The sequence below is a fragment of the Mesocricetus auratus genome, unplaced genomic scaffold, assembly GCF_017639785.1.
Source record: "Mesocricetus auratus isolate SY011 unplaced genomic scaffold, BCM_Maur_2.0 Super-Scaffold_100022, whole genome shotgun sequence".
In the NCBI taxonomy this organism is placed as follows: domain Eukaryota; kingdom Metazoa; phylum Chordata; class Mammalia; order Rodentia; family Cricetidae; genus Mesocricetus; species Mesocricetus auratus.
In genome coordinates, this window is record NW_024429203.1 from 29,089,157 (window position 1) to 29,101,327 (window position 12,171).

The following is a 12,171-nucleotide window of genomic DNA, read 5'->3' on the forward strand; positions in this document are numbered from 1 at the left end:
CTGTGAATTCGAGACCAGTCTGGTCTACAGAGTGAGTTCCAGGACAGGCTCCAGAGGTTTAGAGAAACCCTATCTCAAAAACAAACAAACAAACAAAAGAGCTTGATGAATCTGTTGGGAGGGGAGGGAATAGTGTTTATCATCAAATAGAGTTGTCAGAGTATGAGAGGCCCATGGGAGAAAGAGGACTAGGAAAGGGAGCCAGAATGTTCTAGGCCTCATCACAGGAGACTGCAAACCCAGGCCCCTTGCTTTCATCCCTCAAACTGTGACCCCCTGAGACTGAAGTCCACAGCCCCCAGCTACTCATTGTCATCAGTCCGAGTCCTTTGTAATCTTATTTAAATAAAAGTCAAAATTTGACGACCCAGGCCCACCGAGGGTCCCCTTCCCACGTAGACAGCAACGAAATCTTTCCACAGCACTGCCAACCTTACCTTCACCACACATGCTTGATGATCCAGTGCTGCCTCTCCAGCCCACTGCAGCTACTCCATCACAGCCAAATCTTTCTGCACCCCACCCAAGTCCAAGCCTTGCCCAACCTGTTCCTTCCATCCAGACTCTAGACTGGTCCTTCTTTTTTGTTGTTGTTGTTTTGTTTGTTTTATTTAGAAACAATCATTTTGCATATCAATCCCCCCCATTCCCTCTCCCTCCCACACCCCCTACCAACCCTCCCAACCCAACCCCTACCGACTCCCCAAGGATAGTGAAGCCTTCCATGGGGGATCATAAATGTTTGTCACATCATTTGGGGGAAGGCCTAGACCCTCCTCTGTGTATCTGGGCTGAAATAGTATCCCTTCATAGGGAATGGGCTCCCAAAGTCCATTTGTGCACTAGGAATAAACACTGGCTCCACTGTTAGAGGTCCCATAGACTGCCCAGGCTTCCTAAGTGGAATCCACATTCAGAGGGCTTGATTCGGTCCAATGCTGGTTCCCCAGCTTTAGGACTGGGGTCCATGCTCTCACTAGCTCAGGTCAGCTGTTTCTGTGGTTTCTCCAGCACAGTCGTGACTCCTTTTTTTCATCCCTCCTCCCTCTCTACAACTGGATTCCAGGAGTATGGCTCAGTGCTTAGCTGTGGGTGTCTGCTTCTGCTTCCATCAGCTACTGGATGAAGGCTCTAGGATGGCAATTAAGGTAGTCATCAATCTCATTATAGGGGAAGGGCATCAAAGACAGCCTCTCCACTACTGCCTGGATTCTTAGTTGGGGCCATCTTTATGGGTCTCTGAACATTTCCCTAGTGCCAGATTTCTCTTTACACCTAAACTGGCTCCCTCTACCAAGGTATCTCTTTTCTTGTTCTCTTCTATTCCCCTCCTGACTCAGTCTTCCTCTTCTCTCTTGTTCTCCTCCCTGGTCCTTCTTTTAAAGCCCTACTTACCCCCTCCATGGGTCCCCAGAGACATTGCTGCTTCTGGGGAATGAACTTGCTGAGTCATCCCGTCAAGACACACCGGCTTCACACAGTATACCTACTTACCAGGAGGAGATGAAAGGGGTTGGGGGGACGGCTCAGTGGCTGAGTAAATCAGTTGGTGGTGAAAGCTGAGGATGAAAAGTCCTGAGGTGGAGAGAGTGGGAAAGGTGAAGAGACTACAGTGAGCCGGGGTCAACCAGAGCTCGGAAGAAGCAGACGCTACCAGAAGAGCGGGCAAGGGCAGGAGACGGGGCAAGAAGAGACTCAGTGACATGCATGGAGAAGACAGGTCCCTTGCCTGGGGCTGGGCCAGACCAAAGGCTTGGAACTCCTGCTACAAGGACCTACTGCTCCGTGGACATTTCTGTCCGTTTATCCTCCCTGCTCCCTCCCTGGCTTCACTTAAGCTGCTGTGAAGGGGACTGTGGCAGAGAATGTGGCTGGGGTTTTTGTTTGTTTGTTTGTTTGTTTGTTTGCCCTTGTGCTAAAATTCTATCTGAAATTAAATTGAAGACTTTTGGATGAATGCTGTTGGCAGAGACTTCAAGACAGCCTAGTACTGACTGTGTCATGTGGTTCTGAGTAATCACTCCTCTACAGATCTTTAATGAGAAGGAGCAAGTTGAGCAAAGAGACATACAACATGTACAGTTTGAGGAGAAAGGGGTCACCAGGAGCTAAGCCCAGTGCTCCAGGAAATACAAAGTTTAAAGAAAAGCCAGGAACTGCTTATTGGCAGCAATAAGAACTCAATGGGTGTCAAGTAGAGATGGACAGAGAGAATCAGGAAAGAAGGTACTAGAAATGGAAGCCATCCAAAGGAAAACTGTATCAGAGTTTCTGGGAATTGTGCTAACTGACACACATGTAACAATTTTGTCTTAGGAGTGTGTGTGTGTATGTGTCTGTGTTCCCACTGCTGGACACTCTCCAGTCACCATGCAGAATCACTCGTTTTAGTTAAAAAGTCAGATGGTGGGCTCTGCATTTATAGTTCTCCTGATCACAGCTCAGCACATTCCCTGAGCTGTATAGAAAGCCTGCAGTCAGGCAAATGGATGGCACTAGAAGAAACCATCCTGAGTGAGGTAACCCAGTCACAAAAAGACAAACATGGTTTGTGCTCACTCATATATGGATTTTAGACATGGAGCAGGGGATTGCCAGTCTACAATCCCACCGCCAGAGAATCTGGGAAACAGGGAAAACCCTAAGAGAGATATACATGGTACCCCAGAGAAGGGGAAGGGGACAGGATCTCTTGAGCAGATTGGGAGCATGGAGGAAGGAGAGAGGGAACTGGAAGAAAGAGAGGTGGAGAAGAGGAGGAGAGAGGAGGACATGGGGGAGCAGGAAAGTTGAGTTGAGGGAAGAACAGAGGAGAGCAGGATGAGAGATACCATGATAGAGGGAGCCATTATGGGTTTAAAGAAAGATCTGGCACTAGTGAGATTTCCAGAGATCTACAAGAACGACACCAACTGGCAATCAAAGCAGTAGGGGAGAAGCGTCTTAAATGCCCTTCCCCAGTAATGAGATTGATGACTACCTTATATGCCATCCTAGAGCCTTCATCCAGTGACTGATGGAAGCAGAGGCAAACACCCACAGATAAACATTGAACTGAACCCATGGAACCCAGTTCAGAAAGAGAGAAATGATGAGCAAAGGGGTCAAGACCCACAGAAACAGCTGACCTGAACAAGGGGGAGCTCTTGGATCCCAGACTGATGGCTGAGAGGCCAGCATGGAACTGATCCAGACCCCCTGAACATGGATGTCAGTGAGGAGGCCTTGGCAATCTATGGGGCCTCAGGTAGCAGATCATTATTTATCCCTGGCATACTAATAGACTTTGGAAGCCCATTCCACATGGAGGGATGCTCTCTCAGCCTGGACACATGATGGGGAGGGCCTAGGCCCTGCCCCAGATGATATGACAGACTCTGGGGGCCCCCATGGAAGGCATCACCCTCCCTGGGGAACAGAGGGGACATGGAGTATGGGTTCGTGGGGGTAGGGGAGAAGGGAAGGGAGAGGGAGCTGGGATTGGCATGTGAAGCAGGCTTGTTTCTAATTTAAATAAAAATAAATTTTTAAAAAAGGAAAGAAAGCATGCAGTCATCTGCAGAAGAATGGGCCATGGATAAAGGATGTGTCCATGAGGGCCATCCTGAAAAGTCAATGATTGTCAGGAGCTGCTGGGATGGGGTGCATGTTAGCTTCTTTAATAATGTAGCCACTGGGGACTCGGTGGAAATGGGTTCAGAGGGAAAGGAATGAGTTGGCAGGGGTGATGAGGGCGAATATAATCACAATATATTGTATATGTGTATGAAACTCTCAAACAATAAGGAGAGAAAAGTCTTGCTGGAGTCAAGGGCTTGGAGACAGTAGGAAAGGCATCTTGTTGTTATACACTCTGGAAGCCACTAGAGGGTGGAGCTTCCTCATGAAACATTTGACCAGCTCAAGGGCGTACAAGGATAAGAAAATTACATTCCATGCACACAAAATACGTTTTCTTGGGCGTGGGTGGATCCACAGCATATAAACCCAAAAAATGTTCTTATCTGGTACTTCTGTAACACTAAATATTCCTGATAAAATGTGATATCTCAGCAAGACAGCGTCTTAGAACCAGTTTTACCATCATCCTAATCTGAGCTATCAGATAAAAAGAATTCATCGACCAAGGGCTATGAGGAATTTGTAGCACAGAGTGAATCCTGCCTGCATTAGACTTTACCAAATTTGGAGTCTTCAAAGCACTGGTTTTGTTGTTATTATTGTTGTTGGTTTGGGGGGGGTTGGGTTTTGTTTGTTTGTTTTGCTGCTGTTGTTTGTTTTTGAGACAGGGTTTCTCAGTGTAACCATCCTGGCTGTACTGCTACTAGCTCATAGACCAGGCTGGCCTCCAACTCACAGAGATCCAACTGCCTCTGCCTCCAAAGTACTGGGTTAAAGGTGTGTGCCACCATGCCCAGCCTCAAGTCTTAAAGATTGTATATGTGTATGAAACTCTCTATCAGTTCCATCTCTGTCTCCCAGAAGACAACTTTGCAAACTCAGTTGCTGCCTTCCACCATGTGGCCTCAATGTCTCTCTTGTTTCTGCAGCTGCGCAGACCCCTGGCTTCTGGATGATTCTCCTGTCTCCACCTCGTAAAAGGCATGAATGCTGGAATTAGAGGTCCACGCCACCATGTCTAACTCTCATGCAGATTCCTGGGATCAAACTAGAGTTGTCAGGGTTTCAAGCTAGCTCTTTTACTCACTGAACTCACTGAACTCCCAGGCCCCGTTAAGAATCTTTTTATTCTGTTTTCATGTCAACGACGATCCAAAACCTTTTATTTAACATCCAGGATCAAGCAGATGGCTATCTTTCCGTGAAACCTGGTAACTGAGTCTGAGCTGTGCATCACCGAGCAATGTCCCACACAGAAGAGGACCCTAAGCCAGCACACCTGTCTAGGCACCAGCAGGGCAAACTGGCCTGCCCCATAAAATGGATACTTGAGGTTTATTAGCCTTTAGTTTCGTTTTTGCCTTTAGATTTAAGAGGCATGTATCAGAGCTATACAGACACACACACACACACACACACACACACGTAAATATATACATACATATAGTCATATATACAAAGAAGTTAAAGCTTTTGTTAAATAGATTAAAACATAAGAAAGTAACAAATTGAAATAAAATATATGAGTTTACTATTGAATATCCATTTATAATCACTTTTATTAGCCATGCAGCAACCAGGCAACCTCTGAAGAATACTACATTAATTAACATTTGATCTATTTTAAATATTCCAAAGAAAATATGTTAAAATACTATTAGTTCCCCTCTGTGAGTCAGTGAGAAGGTGTGTGTGGTGGGTTGTTTTTAATCATAATTTTTTAAATCAGAAAAAGAAACATGGGTTTTAAAAACGCAAGAGCTGGAGGGTGGTAAGGAGAAATTGTCTTCGGGACATACAGGACAGTTGCATCCTTGAAACCACAATGGCTGTGGTTGCCAGTGCAAGATCAAGACAGCCAGCCTTCCAGCAGGAACAGGTGAGGGTCCCACGAGCCCCACCCTCAGCTGAGGGACTGGTGGCTGCTGGAGATGGAAAAGTGAGTTTTCTTCAGGGGAGTGGCCCCTGATAGGTTGCTCACACACACCAGATAGTCCTACACCCATGCTCAGATGTCCAGCATTAGCTGGACTCGGTTAATTAAGAAAAATGAAGGACTTATAAAGGCAGGAGGGAAATACAGGGAGAGGAAGGATTAAGAGAATGGGGTGACCAAAATATTCTGTAGGTATGCATGAAATTATCAAAGAATAAATAATTTTCAGTGTGCTTTCTTGAACTAAACCACTTTAGGCTCAAAAGTGTAATGGTTTGAAAAAAACGGTCCCCATTGACTCATAGATTTGAATGCTTGGTCACCAAGAAGTGGCACTATTTGAGAGGAATTAGGAGGAGTGACCTTTTGGAGTAGACATGGCCTTGTTGAAGGAAGTGTGTCATGGGGTGGGCTTTGGAGTGTCTCTCTCTTCCTGCTGCCTTTGGATCCCGAAGTAGAACTCTCGGTTACCATGTCTGCCTGTGTACCATCGTACCCCCCCCACACAACATAAAGATAACGGACTGAACCTTTACAACTGTAAGCAAGCCCAATTTAAATATTTTCTGTTATGAGAGTTGCCATGGTCACGGTGTCTCTTCGAAACAAAAGAACACTGACCAAGGCAGAAAAAGTTTCAAAACTGTAGTCAAAGAGCAACGGGTTGTGGGTGTAGAATCATGGGGTCAAAAAACAATAAAAGATTGAAAAATGCAAACCTAGCAATGGTTGCCAGTCTCACGAATGAGCTTGGTTTCTGTCATTTAGAGCTAGTATTTAGAAAGGAAGAGAAAAAAGAGGAGGGGAGGGGAGGGGAGGGGAGGAGAGGAGAGGAGAGGAGAGGAGAGGAGAGGAGAGGAGAGGAGAGGAGAGGAGAGGAGAGGAGAGGAGAGTGTAGGAGGAAGTCTGATGCCGCCATTAAACATGTGACTTACTAGAGGCGCATACAGATGAGGTAATAAAAGGGCGGTTTACCACACCGCTAACCACACCCACTTTAGGCAGGACTAAAGACGTATATGTACGTAGGCGGAACTACGTCACTAGCCAAGCCCACTTTTGGGCATGGCTAGGGGCGTTACGGGGGAAGGCATAAAAGACAGCGCACAGGAAGTCTCGCTCTCTTTTCCTGGAGTTCGGCTTCCGGTCCAGTCGCTAGCTGAGATCTGCTGGGCTTCTCGGGGTTTGGTATCTTGTGAGTAATTTTCTATATAAAATACTTAGCCTTATTTTCAGTAATTGTGTGTCGCGTATCGTTACAGCATCCGTAAAGCCAACAGGAGAGGAGAGGAGAGAAGGCACAAAGATCATTGTTGGGTGGGGTAATATGTAAATGAGGGCAAATTAAACCCCATCTGCATTCAAATTTTGTTATAATTAAGAAAGACCATAGAACACAGTGATTAAAAATTCAGTTGCTCCTATTTCTTCTCACTTCATATGTCAACTTCTAAACTCATTCTCCTCTCCAATTCCATCCTAATCCTGCTGCCACAGACTGTATACTCATACAGTGACTTTTAATTCTGTGCTTATTTATTTCACTGCTGTGCGCATGTGCATGCTGTGTGTGGAGGCGCATGCGTCACAGTGCGTGTGTGGGAATCAATGGACAGTTGTGTGGAGCCGGCTCTTTCTCCACGTCTTTGCGTGTTCAGGGATGGAACTCAAGTCACCAGGCTGGCACAGCAGACGCCTTCCCAACTGAGCCATCTCTCCAGCCCCAGCATGGTAGCGTTGTGGAACTAAGATATAAGTACATTAAATGTAGGGATTTTAAAATAAAATTAAGAATTTGGTGTGAAAAGATGGACCTCATTGATGTTTTTTCTACTTAAATGACTTACAGTATTGATTTTCCAATTTTTGAAAGAAACAGGTTTCTATTTTTCTATCTATAAGTTCACTGGAGATTTCACAGGCTTTTCTGGGCTCTGTAATTATTAGGAAACAATACAATGCAAATACCACAGATATTTCACCAGGCAGGCTCAGCTTTAATGCAAATCAATTGTGATCTATTTACTCAGCACCTCTCATGGGCAAAGAACAGAAAGCCCGACTGTGTGAGCGTAGATTCCCCCAAAGAGACCCAGTGAGTGACTTATGATTCTCATGATCACAAAAAAAAAAATTGTTGCAGGAAGCTGAGAGAGTGAGGATAGAGATCGCTGGGTAGAGCAGGCAGAATGTCCCACACAGGTGCTGAACCTGGATATGAACACACAGATGGGCTTGGTGCCTGTGCATAGAAACAGCACAGCTCACACAGCACACACACAACAAACACCCACACACGCAACAAGCACACACGTAATGTGCTTAGGAAAATAAAGCTCACCAAGAACAAAAATCCGTGTGTGGAGCAGAAAAAGAAAAAGGTGGAGGAGTCTGCCAACAGTTTCGTTCATGAACTTCCTCAAAGAAATGGAAGGAGGACTGTTCTTACCGTTTTAAGTTACTGTCTGAAATCGTCCCAAATTTGATTAGTTGCAAGAATGTCTGCCATGATGAAACCCATTTCCATATACAATCCCCTCCAAAAAAAATTAAAAGTGAGTGTGATTTCTGTAAAACAACGTTTTTGTTCTCTTTGAAAATAAAAATACTAGATAAGCCGAACTTTGGTGGTGCACACCTTTAATCTCAGCAGGGGCAAGCGGATCTCCGTGAGTTTGAGGCCAGCCTGGTCTACAAAACAATACAAAGAAACCCTGTCTCAAAAAAACTAAAAAGAAAAAAATCACTGGATATGCCATTTGTCCACATATATTAATATAAAATGATATGCTAGTAAAATTTTCACTAGTATATTCTAGTGTACAACTTTAGAAAAATCTAAATTTGTTAAAATTTTCATGCCCTTTCACAACTGGAGTACATACACTCTATAATGGATTAAAATATTCCGTGTTTAGATTTTTTGTGTTGTGTTAACCAACAGGAAATTACAAAAGGGGAAAGTCCATAATAACATCATACAAAGTTCCCAACAGCATCTACTGTACAATAATTCTTAGGCAAACCAGAGGGACCAGTCTCTCCTCCCTGGGACACTGGGCAGGTCCACCAATGTTAAAGCACTGCCAATATCATTTTAAAAAATTATGCAGTGTTAATTTCTGTACATTCCTATTGTGAGCCCTCCTTCTGGTATTCATTTTCCTGTAAATGAGGAAAGATTTTGGAGAATGAGGTGATATGATTCCCCAGTCAGCAGCTGTTGGGCTCTCCCTAGCTGCCCTGCTGCCTTGGGCAAATCAACTGTCAGTCAAACAGCCAGCAAGACTACCTGGCCGTTTTGAACACTGACACCTTAAGGAGAGGGTGTACCCATCACAGGGGCTAGCTCTGCATCCTGAAGGTGTGGCTCCACACAGGACTGACTTAAGCCATTTGCACTCAACTTTTTAACTACCACACAACTTGCTGAACTCTAAATGATGCTACCATTTCTACTTGGCCAGAGAAAACACTGCTCCATTGCCCAACAAGAAAACAATGTGAGTGTTGCTAAAAGAATATTGATATGATTGCTGCAAACACAACAGCCATTTTTATGCAAAGTGTGCTGTGGTTAATGCAAACACTCTCTTTCTACATCTTCAGCCAGCCTGTTTATTCACCTGGTAGACACCCTCCTGGGCTGCCTCCCCTAGTGTTGCAATATTAGGCCCAATAAAAGGCTTCTCTTGAGTAGTCATTTCTTGGCCACTTTTAGTAAAGTGAACTGAGCTGGTGTATAAGGGTTTCTACTGCTGTGATGAGACACCATGGCCCTGGCCATTCTTATAAAGGAGTAGCTTACATTTGCAGAGGTTTAGTCCATTATCATCATGGTGGAACGTGGAGGTGTGAAGGCAGACGTGGTGAAGGAGAAGTAGTTCAGAGTCCTACATCTTGCAGGCGACAGGAAGTAAACTTGAGCGTATAAGAGACCTGAAAGCCCACTCCCACAGTGACACACTTCCTCCAACAAGACCACACCTACTCCAGCCAAGCCACGCCTCCTAATGGTGCCATTCTCTATGAGCTTATGGGAGCCACGTACATTCAGACTACCTCAGCCGGTAACAAAGGAGGAAGCAGCAGGCAGGCAGCAGATGGCAGAGGCAGTGGAGTGATTTAGACAGCCACGCAAGAGGTGACCCGACAGTCCCCAAACAGGGCAGAACAAGGTGACAACCGAAGCAGAGAGGACAGTGAGCCAAGGCTAGAGAAGAATGGAAGGCTGTAAGGACCCCGATAGGAAGAACTTCAGACCCTCACCAGCAGAGGAGCTCCAGAGAGCTGGAAGGCATTTAGGACAAAGGTCTCAGACACCACCTTCCTGGGAACCGGCTGTACCACTGACCACCGTCAGGGGCTAAGGAATACCCATAGCCAGGCCTCCCTAAAAGCCGAATCACCAGCTGACAGGCACTCAGGAATCTTGACTCTCTAGGCCCACACAACAGGTGCAACACTTGCACAACTAAGAGTTCTGGTAGCCTGGGCCTGCACAAGCTGACACTGTAACTGCAGATCCCCATGTAAAAAGCATGCACGAGAGTCTGACACTAGAGGGCGCCACCAGCTGCCACTGGGGGGCCTGCCTGGGGCTCACTACTGTCAACACTGATGGATAGGCAAACTGTCCTCCCAGGCCAGCTGTGGGAGAGCCTCTGTTGGCCCACTCACAGCTCCTGGTTAACAAAAGGACTCCAGCCAGCTGACGAGTAACACTTTCGGTGACTGTGGACTGGTCGAGTCCTGCAGCAACTGTCACACAGCCTACAGTTGGATAAATTAGGCTACTACACACCAGCCTTCTCAATTTTTTCCCCCTGAAAACCACATTTTTACAAATTACAAAATTAGCTTTCAAGTCATGCGTAATATAATATCAGTCTTTGCATCCAATTTTTGTAAAAATCGTATGATCAGCAGATAACAAATTCCCTTATCTGTAGCAGCTGGGGTAGGGACATAAGCAGTGCTGAATAACTCTAGATAGCTGTCCTCAATAGGCTTTCCATTATTTAGTTTGGAGCGAAGTTTTAGTAACCATCTCTGCAAAACACGAACGATCAAAGCTCTTCAGGAGTAAGCCGGGAAAGCAGTCACACCTTCACGCATCTCTACTTCTGCATTCCCAGGTTCGTGCAGCAAAGCTCGGTAGGAAAGATGCTGGTCATGCAAGTCTGGTGACCTGAGTCTGCCCAGAACCCACATAAAGATAGAAACAATTGACTCCACAGAGTTGTCCTCTGACCTCCACACAGGTGCAATAGCATATGTAAACACGTATGCACACCACACCCTAATACCATAGTAATAATAATAATACAAAAAGTTATATCTACCTCAGGGTTTATCTGTTAAGATCACTAGGGAAAGTGGAGTTCAGCCTCCGGCTCCTTGTAAATCTTAGATTTATCTATTCAACACGATGGGAGTAGCCTGAATATTTGCAGTTTCTGTAAGGATTTTCAAATGGGATAACAGCTCGTTTTTTAATAACTGTTTCTTTTTAGACTAGCATTTCATAGCAAGAACAAACAAACAATGGCAGGCTTGAATCCATACTGCCGTCTTCACAGAATCCAATTTCGATTCACTGGAAGACATTTCCCCCAGTAAGTCCATTATGTTTCTAATCTGTATTAACATCAGAAACACCCACACCTCTAGTTTTCATATCAAAACTCAATTTAAAACACATTTTCCCCGTCCATTTGCATCCCCCATACACATGTACTTTACTTTCTTAGTAACAGGAAGACTAAACGCATGGGCTGTGACAATTTCAAGCAGAAAGGCATTGTGCTAAATGCTAGTGTTTTGATACACTGTTTTCCCATCAGTCCTGCAGGCCCTCATAATTTAGGCACAACTTCCATACTATACCCGCGTCCTACTTCTCTGGGGACTCACAGTGTCCATGGAAATGGTAAAAGGCTCTGATGAGACTAGATATGGTGGGGTATACCTGTAACCCCAGCTTTCAGGGGGCTGAAGCAGGAAGACTACAAGTTCTAGGATCCCTGAGACCCACATGGTAGGAGAGAAACAACTTCCAGGAGTTATCCTCTGACCACTACACACACCATAACACATGCTCCTTTACACTGCCACAAAAATGTGATTTAAAACTACAACATTGACATTGCTTTTTCCTTTCTTCCTTTTTTTTTCTTTTTTGGTTTTTTTTGAGACAGGGTTTCTTTGTATTGTTTTGGAGGCTGTCCTGGAACTCGCTCGGTAGACCAGGTTGGTCTCGAACGCACAGAGATCCGCCTGCTTCTGCCTCCCGAGTGCTGGGATTAAAGTCATGTGCCACCAATGCCCGGCTTTTCCTTTCTTTCTTTCATTTTGTTTTGTTTTGTTTTGTATTTTGAGACAGGGTTTCTCTGTGAAACAGCCCTGGCTGTCCTGGAACTTGCTCTGTAGACCAGGCTGGCCTTGAACTCAAAGGGATCCATCTGCCTTTGCCCCCCTGCTGGGATTAATGGGGTGTGCCATCACAGCCTGGTTTGACATTGATTTTTTTTAAGTGGAATTAAAGTGAAAATTAGTTTAGTAGTACTTGGGACAAGATTGTCATTTTTCAGGGCCAATGATATTATGGGATT

The 12,171-nt window shown here is 45.2% G+C and overlaps 1 pseudogene; it reads left to right on the forward strand.

Annotated features, from left to right (window-relative positions):
• The first annotated feature begins 5,446 nt into the window (after positions 1-5,446).
• LOC101835491 overlaps positions 5,447-12,171 on the forward strand; it is a 34,611-nt pseudogene continuing 27,886 nt past the window's right edge.